Below are 10,637 nucleotides of genomic sequence, written 5' to 3'. Positions count from 1 at the left end.
TGTCAACTAATCATCAAGCCCTCAATGAGCTGAATGAGGTGTGGTTGTTCAGGGCTCCAACAAAAAGTGTACTGTTGGGGGTACTCGAGGACCAGGGTTGGGAAACGCTGTTCTAAGTCCACTTTTGAGGTCTGGGAAAAATATAAGAAATGTTGTTTTTTGAGTGTAGTTTAATTCAACTGTGCAGGCACCTAGCACTGTTGTTTGGTTAGCAGTGTTTCTGTAGCACATGAGTTGGAGTTTGCTAAATAAATGCCTACTGGATTGACACAAATAGTCATGATATCATTCTGACAGGTAGGCATAGGCTACTTTGTAGGTACTGCAATTAACATTTTGTAACGACCCTGGGTTTATAAGCGCGGAAATCGACTCTGCCGCATGAGCATGCTTCTGCATGCACAGTCGATAGGGCACCGGACCTCGGGCTAGAAGGTCGAGGGTTCGAGACCTGCTCCCTGCCTGTTTTATTACATTGGTGTCAGAAGTGGGACCCAGTCTTGTTACAATTTAATAGAGATGGTTTTGGGGAAAGGCCTATCATTAGCATCGCTATATTTTTTTCTATTCCTTAACTGTTTGAAACCTGGACGTTTTACTTCATATTATGAGGCATGTCTTACCTTACTTGGAAGTACCCTATAGCCAAAACCCCACCATAGAAACGTGGAGGCAATACTTTTTTATAAAGACTTAGGCCTACTCGTATGCGTTTTCTTTAAACTTTCTTTCATTGTTTGTCTAGCAGCCAAATGCATTATCCTAGTCATATTAGCAACCCATGATAGTTGTTGCATATTTAAACCCCCATTCTTTCAACATTTCTAACGGATATTTCCATCTCTGTTCATGAAACCGCTCGCATGTGCGGTGCACATTTTAGAACGGCCTCTTCCCGCAAATTGCATTTTGGAACATTCACCCAAAGCCCTACCGTCGTCTGTACATGGCTGCGACTAAAATGTAAAGAAATAATAGTTTATCAACATTTTAAGCTAAACATTCTGATCTGTTCCATCAGCCTTATTAATAGAAGTGGCGTATACATCCACTACACTAAATTGTTATGTATCAATGGGGATTAAGAAATACGTGGATATGCGGCGTATACCCTCCACGAAACCACTGAGACCATCTAATAATTTGGCCAGGTAAAAATGTATTTGAACGCGCATTTCACGATCTGATATACTGGTAGCCTACCTTTTGGGCTTTACATTTGAGATTTGATAGTTGTAGGTTCTAGGTCGATTTTTAAGCATTTTACACTAAGATCCGTTTGGGAGCGAAATGAGCCGGCTCTTTTAAGTGAACGGAGCCAAATGAGCCGAAAATACGGAATGCCCATCACTAGAGGGCAGGTGTAGTCGACAGTCAACGGGGGAGGAGCATGGCTCTGTCGCCGGTCAGAAATGAAATCTATTTTTGACACGCCAAATCTCAACTGTGATTTACCCTTTCATCAAAGCAATTTTATACACGGATACATTGTAACATTTTACAAATTCATAAATGAATTGTTCTTCTTAGTCTGTCGCATATTTTCGCACAAATATACAGTAATATGAGCTATTTTTATTATTATTAGATGCATTAAAATATGGCCACTAGGACTTTCCAAATATGCCTTCCTCAATGTTATTTTTTTAGCATTATCATGTAGGCCTATGACGTCAATTGACGTTTTTCCATTAGGTGGACTGAGTAATAATGAGTGTAATTCGAAAAATTAAGTTGGGGTGGAAATAACAGTGTTCAGATAATGGCTTGAGTTAAATGTATAGGATCTGTCTAGGATAAAACATAATGAGAAATATATGATTGACATGGTGAGGTCAAGGTCAACTGTGCTCTTATTATTAATGCAGGACCCTCTGTAACGGCTGATTTCCTTTTCTCCTATTAGTTGTTACATAGCCTATACAGGCTGAGTTAAGTCACACACACACACACACACACACACACACACACACACACACACACACACACACACACACACACACACACACACACACACACACAGACACACACACACACACACACACACACACACACACAACTCTGAAGTCATAGCTCCTGTCTTACCCTTAACATCCCCCCTCCCTCCTACTGTTGTTGTTCATACAATAATGTTTAAGAATGTAGCGTAGAACTGTGGAAAGCTGAACTCATTTTAGTGTTTGAGGGCAAAGTAAGACTAACCAGACCACCCATACCTCTTATGCATGGTCACGACTGATATGCCCTTTTCTTGTCCATCTCAATGTCCATTCCCCACTACTAATCAGGTCACGTAATTAATACCAGTGTAATAATGGCTTGATTGGACTTAATTGGTGGTTTTGAGGCCCTGTCACAGCCTAAGAGAAAGAGCAAGAGGTATAAAAGGTACCTTTTCATGGCAAGGACTATAAACGAAGACGATCAACCATTGGCAAATTTGCAGATCATCACCAAAGCCTCATCTTCAACACAGCGAGTGTGACATTTTGTGTCTCAAACAGTATGTATTTTCTCTGACAATCTTTTAAATCTATTTTATTTAAAAAAACATAACTGCAGGAAATGTTTTTGTAACAAACATTTGCAAAAAATATTGCAACAATAGACTATGATTAATCTTACTATATTATATTTATCCTGAGACAAGACGCATCCACTTTAGACAAACTTAAATCTATTTTTCCTTTATTCTCAGTGGCAATGTCTGTCGCCCCAGTGTCTGCCCTCTGTCTGCTGTTCCTGCTATCTGTGTGCACTGCCTGCTACATCTCCAACTGCCCCATAGGAGGCAAGAGATCAGCACTAGACTTCCCATCCAGAAAGGTACCCAGTCATTCTCAGCAGTTCCACTTTGTTACTGTTTATTGTAACTGTGTGTCTGTTATAGAGTTAGATTGGTGGTTGCCTGCCATAGAGGCTTGCCTCTTACCTTCGAAGGGTTGGGATTGCACAGTTAAATCAAAGATTATTGTATGTCAATATTGTATATTGTATTGTACAGTCTTTTTTTGTTAAACCACAAAGCTTAAAACCACTTCCCTTTTCTATAAATACACTGCTCAAAAAAATAAAGGGAACACTAAAATAACACATCCTAGATCTGAATGAATGAAATATTCTTATTAAATACTTTTTTCTTTACATAGTTGAATGTGCTGACAACAAAATCACACAAAAATTATCAATGGAAATCAAATTTATCAACCCATGGAGGTCTGGATTTGGAGTCACACTCAAAATTAAAGTGGAAAACCACACTACAGGCTGATCCAACTTTGATGTAATGTCCTTAAAACAAGTAAAAATGAGGCTCAGTAGTGTGTGTGGCCTCCACGTGCCTGTATGACCTCCCTACAACGCCTGGGCATGCTCCTGATGAGGTGGCGGATGGTCTCCTGAGGGATCTCCTCCCAGACCTGGACTAAAGCATCCGCCAACTCCTGGACAGTCTGTGGTGCAACGTGGCGTTGGTGGATGGAGCGAGACATGATGTCCCAGATGTGCTCAATTGGATTCAGGTCTGGGGAACGGGCGGGCCAGTCCATAGCATCAATGCCTTCCTCTTGCAGGAACTGCTGACACACTCCAGCCACATGAGGTCTAGCATTGTCTTGCATTAGGAGGAACCCAGGGCCAACCGCACCAGCATATGGTCTCACAAGGGGTCTGAGGATCTCATCTCGGTACCTAATGGCAGTCAGGCTACCTCTGGCGAGCACATGGAGGGCCGTGCGGCCCCCCAAAGAAATGCCACCCCACACCATGACTGACCCACCGCCAAACCGGTCATGCTGGAGGATGTTGCAGGCAGCAGAACATTCTCCACGGCGTCTCCAGACTCTGTCACGTCTGTCACATGTGCTCAGTGTGAACCTGCTTTCATCTGTGAAGAGCACAGGGCGCCAGTGGCGAATTTGCCAATCTTGGTGTTCTCTGGCAAATGCCAAACGTCCTACACGGTGTTGGGATGTAAGCACAACCCCCACCTGTGGACGTCGGGCCCTCATACCACCCTCATGGAGTCTGTTTCTGACCGTTTGAGCAGACACATGCACATTTGTGGCCTGCTGGAGGTCATTTTGCAGGGCTCATTTTGCAGGGCTCCTGCTCCTCCTTGCACAAAGGCGGTGGTAGCGGTCCTGCTGTTGGGTTGTTGCCCTCCTACGGCCTCCTCCACGTCTCCTGATGTACTGGCCTGTCTCCTGGTAGCGCCTCCATGCTCTGGACACTACGCTGACAGACACAGCAAACCTTCTTGCCACAGCTCGCATTGATGTGCCATCCTGGATGAGCTGCACTACCTGAGTCACTTGTGTGGGTTGTAGACTCCGTCTCATGCTACCACTAAGCACCGCCAGCATTCAAAAGTGACCAAAACATCAGCCAGGAAGCATAGGAACTGAGAAGTGGTCTGTGGTCACCACCTGCAGAACCACTCCTTTATTGGGGGTGTCTTGCTAATTGCCTATAATTTCCATCTGTTGTCTATTCCATTTGCACAACAGCATGTGAAATGTATTGTTAATCAGTGTTGCTTCCTAAGTGGACAGTTTGATTTCACAGAAGTGTGATTGACTTGGAGTTACATTGTGTTGTTTAAGTGTTCCCTTTATTTTTTTGAGCAGTGTATATCACTTTTATCTATAATAACAATGTAACTATAACTTTCTGTTTCCTATTATCTTTCCAGTGCATGTCTTGTGGCCCGGGCGACAGGGGCCGCTGCTTGGGCCCCAGTATCTGCTGTGGGGAGGGGCTGCTACGTGGGCTCCCCAGAGGCAGCTAGTTGTGCGGAGGAGAACTACCTGCTCTCTCCCTGTGAGGCCGGAGGAAGAGTGTGTGGCTCTGAAGAGCGACGTTGTGCTGCGCCAGGGATCTGCTGTGACGTGGGTAAGATCAAGACTACCCTGCTGTGTTCCTGTATAGAAACTGTTTCTATCCACACGGAATGATTTAGCAAAATAGCAAAAAGCCTTGCATGCAGTAGGGTTTGTTTTTCTATTTATTGCTGGTTGTGGCAATTTCAATAGACTATTTAATTGTTAATAGTATGTGCCAAGGTCTCGTGGTATTGAATGCATTCTCATTGTCAGCTAGCTAGCTACTTGTTCCAAGATCACTTATTAAGAGTTCAGGAAGAAATGTAGTGTCGTATAGCCATTGGCCACAGTCAATGGTAATACTGTACTAATGAAATGTATTGCTTGTGAGTTCACCTGGATTCAGTTTGATATTTTAGATTACAGTTGTGTGACAGATTGTCTATTTGTACCTTTTCTCTTTTAGAGGGTTGTAGCATTGACCAATCCTGTTTTGAGGACGAAGCTGCCGAATACATAAGCCAATCAGAGAGCAGTAGCCATGACCACGATCTGCTGATGAAGCTACTGCACATGATTAGCCACACCCCTCCCCACAGAGTCCACCAATAAAACAGCCTCTAGGTGTTTTCAGGGACAGTCCTGAGTTGAAGGACAGTGTAAAAAAAATCTGTTGCATGTTTCAATGTCAGAGGCATACCTGCAGTATGTACATACATTTTCTACAGCAGATAGATATAGACGTAAAAATGAGTTTTTGCTTGTAACTGCTTGTGTAATGGCTTGTGCTCTATGAGACAAATAAAGCTTACTGTACAAAAACATAACTTTCTGGTTAGTCATTGTTGCATGTTTCAAGTCAACTCGGGTCTCAAGTATTTCCAATACCAAAACACACACGCTAAAACTCACCACGAGATGTTGCTGAAATATATAAACGTTATGGATGAGTTTTTGTGTTTATGTGTGTATTGTATATGTGTCTTACCTTACGATGCATGAACAGAGCAGGAACAGAGCTGAGTCATACAACCTCTGACATCATCTTTATGAGACCAAAGTCCCTCTCAGCTGCCTGACAGTACAATAGATCAGGAGTTCTGGCTCAGGGAAGAGGACGCCCCTGCCTTGCATAGTCCCGTGGGAAATCTTAATTGGGCATGGGACACAAGCTAAGGCTTGATCACCCTTTAGCTGGCCACCTTTGATGAGGGTGTTTAGTGATTAAAGGCCGAAACACCCACTGATTCGAAGGCACACTACTGAGGATGTGTCCCAAAATTGACATCTTAACCCAGTCTAAGAAATAAACCTCCCATGCCACTCTGTCAACATCACAGCAAATCTCATGTGAGTGCATACCATCTATTGGCACAATGGACAGTTTTAACATCTCGTCCCGTGTTTTATGATTCTGATTATCTGGACTAGTCCAGTGACTGCTGTGAAAGGACAGCTGACAACATAGGAAAGTCTGTGTGACAGCTTGGAGAGACAGCTGACCGGAGGGAATAGACCCCAATGGGGCTGTAATGGGCTAGCTACCCATGTTGGCAGTCTCCGACGCTGCTTCAGTATGTTGGAGACACCCGCTAAGTGCTACTGAAAGTCAACAAAGGAACATACCCCTAGAGCCTGCGAGAGCTGGGGCGCAAGATGGCTCAACGACTGATCACACGGCTACGGACCCAGGAATGGAAACGACTACGAGTAGGAACACAGCACATGAGACAACCATAACAGCAGCAGGACACACACTTCAGGTGTGCAGCTGTGGTTGGGAGAGAGTAACATCGGCAAGGGGGTTAAGGATCCATCAAGGGAGGAAAAGGTGCTTGGGAGAGCAGAGACAGGGACCTCGCATTGACCAGTACTTCTTACGAACCAGCCAGTCAAATCAGTCGAATGAAGCACAGCGACGGGACGCAAACCAAAGTTCGCAAAGCATGAGCACCCCTGTAACGGAGGAGGATAACACAAGCACAGAAATGCCGGTGGATGAACTCACCCAACCACAGAGACCTCTAAAAGAGGAAAAGGTCAAAGGGCACAGACCGAGTGTGAAGTGGCCCAAAGCTGTTGAAAAGAGAGAGTGGGAAACAATCAACAACGACCTGACAAAAATCTTGGAACAACAGGTAGGAACAGCAGAGAAAAAGCTTGAAAGGATGGGAGACATTATCTACCACTACGGAGAAGAGCGCTTTGGAGTAAACGAAAGGAGAAGTGGCAAGACACCACCCGCGCCAGCCAAATCTAGGAGGCAGCAAGAGATCGAGATACTTGTCAGAGAGAGAAGGCAGCTGAGAAAGCAGTGGAAGAAGGCCTCTGATGCAGAGAGAGAAGGTCTCATGCTACTCCAAGCAGACATCAAATGTCGGCTGGCAACCTTGCGAAGAGCGTAAAACTTAAGGAAACTTCATAGGAAGAAGGAACACTCAAGAACACGGTTCTATAAAAACCCTTTAAGTTTGTCAAAGACCTCTTCGCAAAGGAAAAGTGCGGAATCCTAAAAACTCCAAAGCCAGAACTGGAAGAACATCTGGAAAAGGTCCACCAGGACACGAAAAGGCATGAGCAGATAATCATCCCACATGACATCCCACCTATTCAACCACCAGAATTCAATCTGGACACTGACCCTCCAAAATGGAAGGAAGTATGTTGTCCGACGAGCAAGAGCGGCCTCGGCTCCTGGGCCTAATGGAGTACCATATAAGCTCTACAAGAACGCCCCGGATGTTCTACACTTTCTTTGGAGGCTCATGAGGATAGTGTGGCAGAAGGAAATAATACCAAAGGCATGGCAAAGGGCTGGTGGTGTGCTAATCCCGAAAGAGAAGGATGCGACAGACATCAGTCAATTCCGACCAATCTCCCTTCTCAACGTCGAAGGGAAGATCTTTTTCAGTATAATAGCACAGAGGCTGTCCACTTACCTGGAAAGGAACAATTACATTGATACATCTGTGCAGAAAGCAGGCATTCCTGGTTTCTCTGGTTGCCTGGAACATACTAGTATGATTTGGCACCAGATCCAAACAGCTAAGAAGGACAAGAGAGACCTCTATGTCATCTTCCTCGACCTGGCCAATGCCTTTGGCTCAGTTCCCCATGAACTCCTCTGGGAATCCTTCAACTTTTTCCACGTACCAGAACCCATCACTACACTGGTAAAGGCCTATTTCCAAGACCTGCAATTGTGTTTCACAACACCTGACTTCACAACAACATGGCAGCGCTCTGAAGTGGGCATAATGGCAGGCTGTACAATTTCACCTCTGGCCTTCACTATGGCCATGGAAGTCATCATCAGGGCATCGAGATGGGTGGTCGGCGGTGAGAGAACTAAGGAAGGGCTCCGTCTCCCACCTATCCGAGCATACATGGATGACATGACTACACTGACCACCACTGCAGCATGCACCAGGCGGCTACTTGCAAAACTGCAGGATAACATCAAGTGGGCCCGGATGAAAATCAAGCCAAGCAAATCTCGAAGCATCTCCATAGTCAAGGGACAGCTTAAAGATGTGAGGTTCTGAATTGGAGATGACCCGATACCAACGGTGTCTGAGCAACCCGTCAGGAGCCTGGGTAGATGGTACAACGAAAGCCTCCGGGATAAAGATCAAGTGCAGCAAGTAAGACAGGACATCGCCGACGGTCTTGAGAACATCAACAAGACCCTACTGCCTGGGAAGCTCAAGCTTTGGTGCCTACAGTTTGGACTTCTCCCCCGGGTAATGTGGCCACTCACCGTCTATGAGGTCCCAATAACAACAGTGGAGAAGATGGAGCGAACCATTACCTCATACGTGAAGAAATGGCTGGGTGTCCCACGATCATCCAAGGCTGTGCAGCAAGCAACATCAGCCCTGAGACACCAAGACATTGTGGGGAATATCCAGCATGGAAGAGGAGGCTTTGGCCTGGCAGCAAGCAAACCAACGTTCCATAATGCAACAACATCTGAACGCAGGAAGCTGGTGGTCGAGGAGGTGCGCAGACAGGAGGAGACTGCAAGAAGTGCAAAGGCTGTCTCTCTTGCTAAACAAGGGCAATGGTGGGAAGGCCTGGAGAGGAGAAAGACCAACTGGAGTGAGCTTTGGCAAATGGAGGCAAGCAACATCAGCTTCATCATAAGAGCTGTTTATGATGTGCTTCCATCACCAAAAAACCTACATCAATGGTATGGCGAGGACCCGACCTGCCCCCTCTGCCCAGCTCCAGCGACTCTCAGGCATATAATGACAGGTTGCAAGACCAGCCTCTCACAAGGCCGCTACACCTGGAGGCACAATCAGGTCCTCAAGAGCCTGGCTGCAGCACTTGAGACCAAGAGGAGTGCAACCAATTCATTACCTCCAAAAACAAGCAATCCCGTCAAAACAACAACATTCATCCGGGAGGGACAGAAAAGGCCCAAGCGATGGAGCACGTGATGCCGCGGAGCTGAGCAGACGTTGACAAACCGAGCTCTTCAAAGTTATTCTATTATTACCTAAATAACAACGTTGAAACAATATTCTAACATCGGCTGATAAATTTTCAAGTACTTACCTTCCCAAAGAGCCATGGACCTCCGACCGAGAGGCAAGAAGGACGACCAAAACGTGGTTGATTCCCAAGATAACGATAACGCTACAGCTAGCAAGATTAGCATTAGCCCTCATAACTCAAACGACAGTTCCAGACTGTTGCTCTCGGGCCTCTTGCGAGCCTGCCGACATGCTGGCTACTCTCCTCCGGGAAATTCAGGATGGTAACAAAGGCCTTTCTATGAAAATCGATAAGAAAACGGCTGAACTCCATTCTTCCATTGACGACCTGAAATCCTCCATGAATGATCTCCTTCTGAGAACGACTGAGGCAGAGTTGCGCATTAGCACAGTTGAAGACACCATCGCTCGACATGACCAGGTCTTGATACAACTGCAAAAGGACAATGCCTACCTAAAAAACAAGGTAGATCAGATGGAGAACCAGAGCAGACGTAGTAATATCCGTGTGGTGGGATTGAAAGAGGACAGCGAGGGCCGTGACCCGGTCCGTTTCTTCACTCAATGGATCCCGGATGTCCTAGGCACAATCAACTTCACCAAGCCACTGGAAATCGAACGCGCCCACAGAACATCAGCGCCGAAACCCCGGCCAGATGAGCCCCCACGGGCCGTCCTGATCAGGTTCCTCCGTTTCCAAGACAGAGAGAAGGTACTGCAACTCGCAAGAGCCAAAGGGGACATAACCATTGATGGCAAGAGGGTCAGCCTTTTCCCGGATATGAGCGCGGATCTCGCAAGACGTCGCAAGCAGTTCAGACCTGCCGCCAAAGCACTGAAGGAGAAGAACATCATCGGCTACCTCATCCACCCTGCGCGGATGAAAGTTCAGTACAAAGGCCGAAGCCATCTCTTCAACACACCGGGAGAAGTGTACACTTTTCTCAAAGAACTGAGCAACGTCTGAGCCAGGACGGTCTCTTTGGGGGATAAGATGCAGTTTGTTTGTTTTCTCTTATCCGGACTGAACCGCTGATATCCTCCGGTCGCTATAATTGATTTGTACATTTTCAACTAACCGTACCTTTCCGGGGTGAGTTCTATTACATTTACAGGAGAGTATATTTTGGTTTAGTCCATATCGCTGGGCGAAGCAATAAGTGGGTTTAGGCCCACTGCTTTCCCCCTCATTTATGTTAATCTTTCGAAAAGAGACTCAAGCAGCCCTTACCGTGGGCAGTAAATTTTCAGCCATAAATGTCTATTCACAACGTTTGTTTTCAATTTAGAGAGCTCGCAGGTTTTAGTTTAC

General features: G+C 45.8%; 2 pseudogenes; both read left to right on the top strand.

Moving 5' to 3' along the window:
* Positions 1-2,399: 2,399 nt before the first annotated feature.
* On the top strand, positions 2,400-5,639 carry LOC139543977 (isotocin-neurophysin IT 1-like; annotated as a pseudogene).
* A 1,130-nt stretch (positions 5,640-6,769) lies between these two features.
* Positions 6,770-10,292, top strand: LOC139543419 (uncharacterized; annotated as a pseudogene).
* Positions 10,293-10,637: the final 345 nt, after the last annotated feature.

Source organism: Salvelinus alpinus, chromosome 18, assembly GCF_045679555.1.
Source record: "Salvelinus alpinus chromosome 18, SLU_Salpinus.1, whole genome shotgun sequence".
Taxonomy (NCBI): domain Eukaryota; kingdom Metazoa; phylum Chordata; class Actinopteri; order Salmoniformes; family Salmonidae; genus Salvelinus; species Salvelinus alpinus.
Note: the sequence above shows the minus strand (reverse complement) of the source record. Positions and strands in the feature narration are given on the sequence as shown.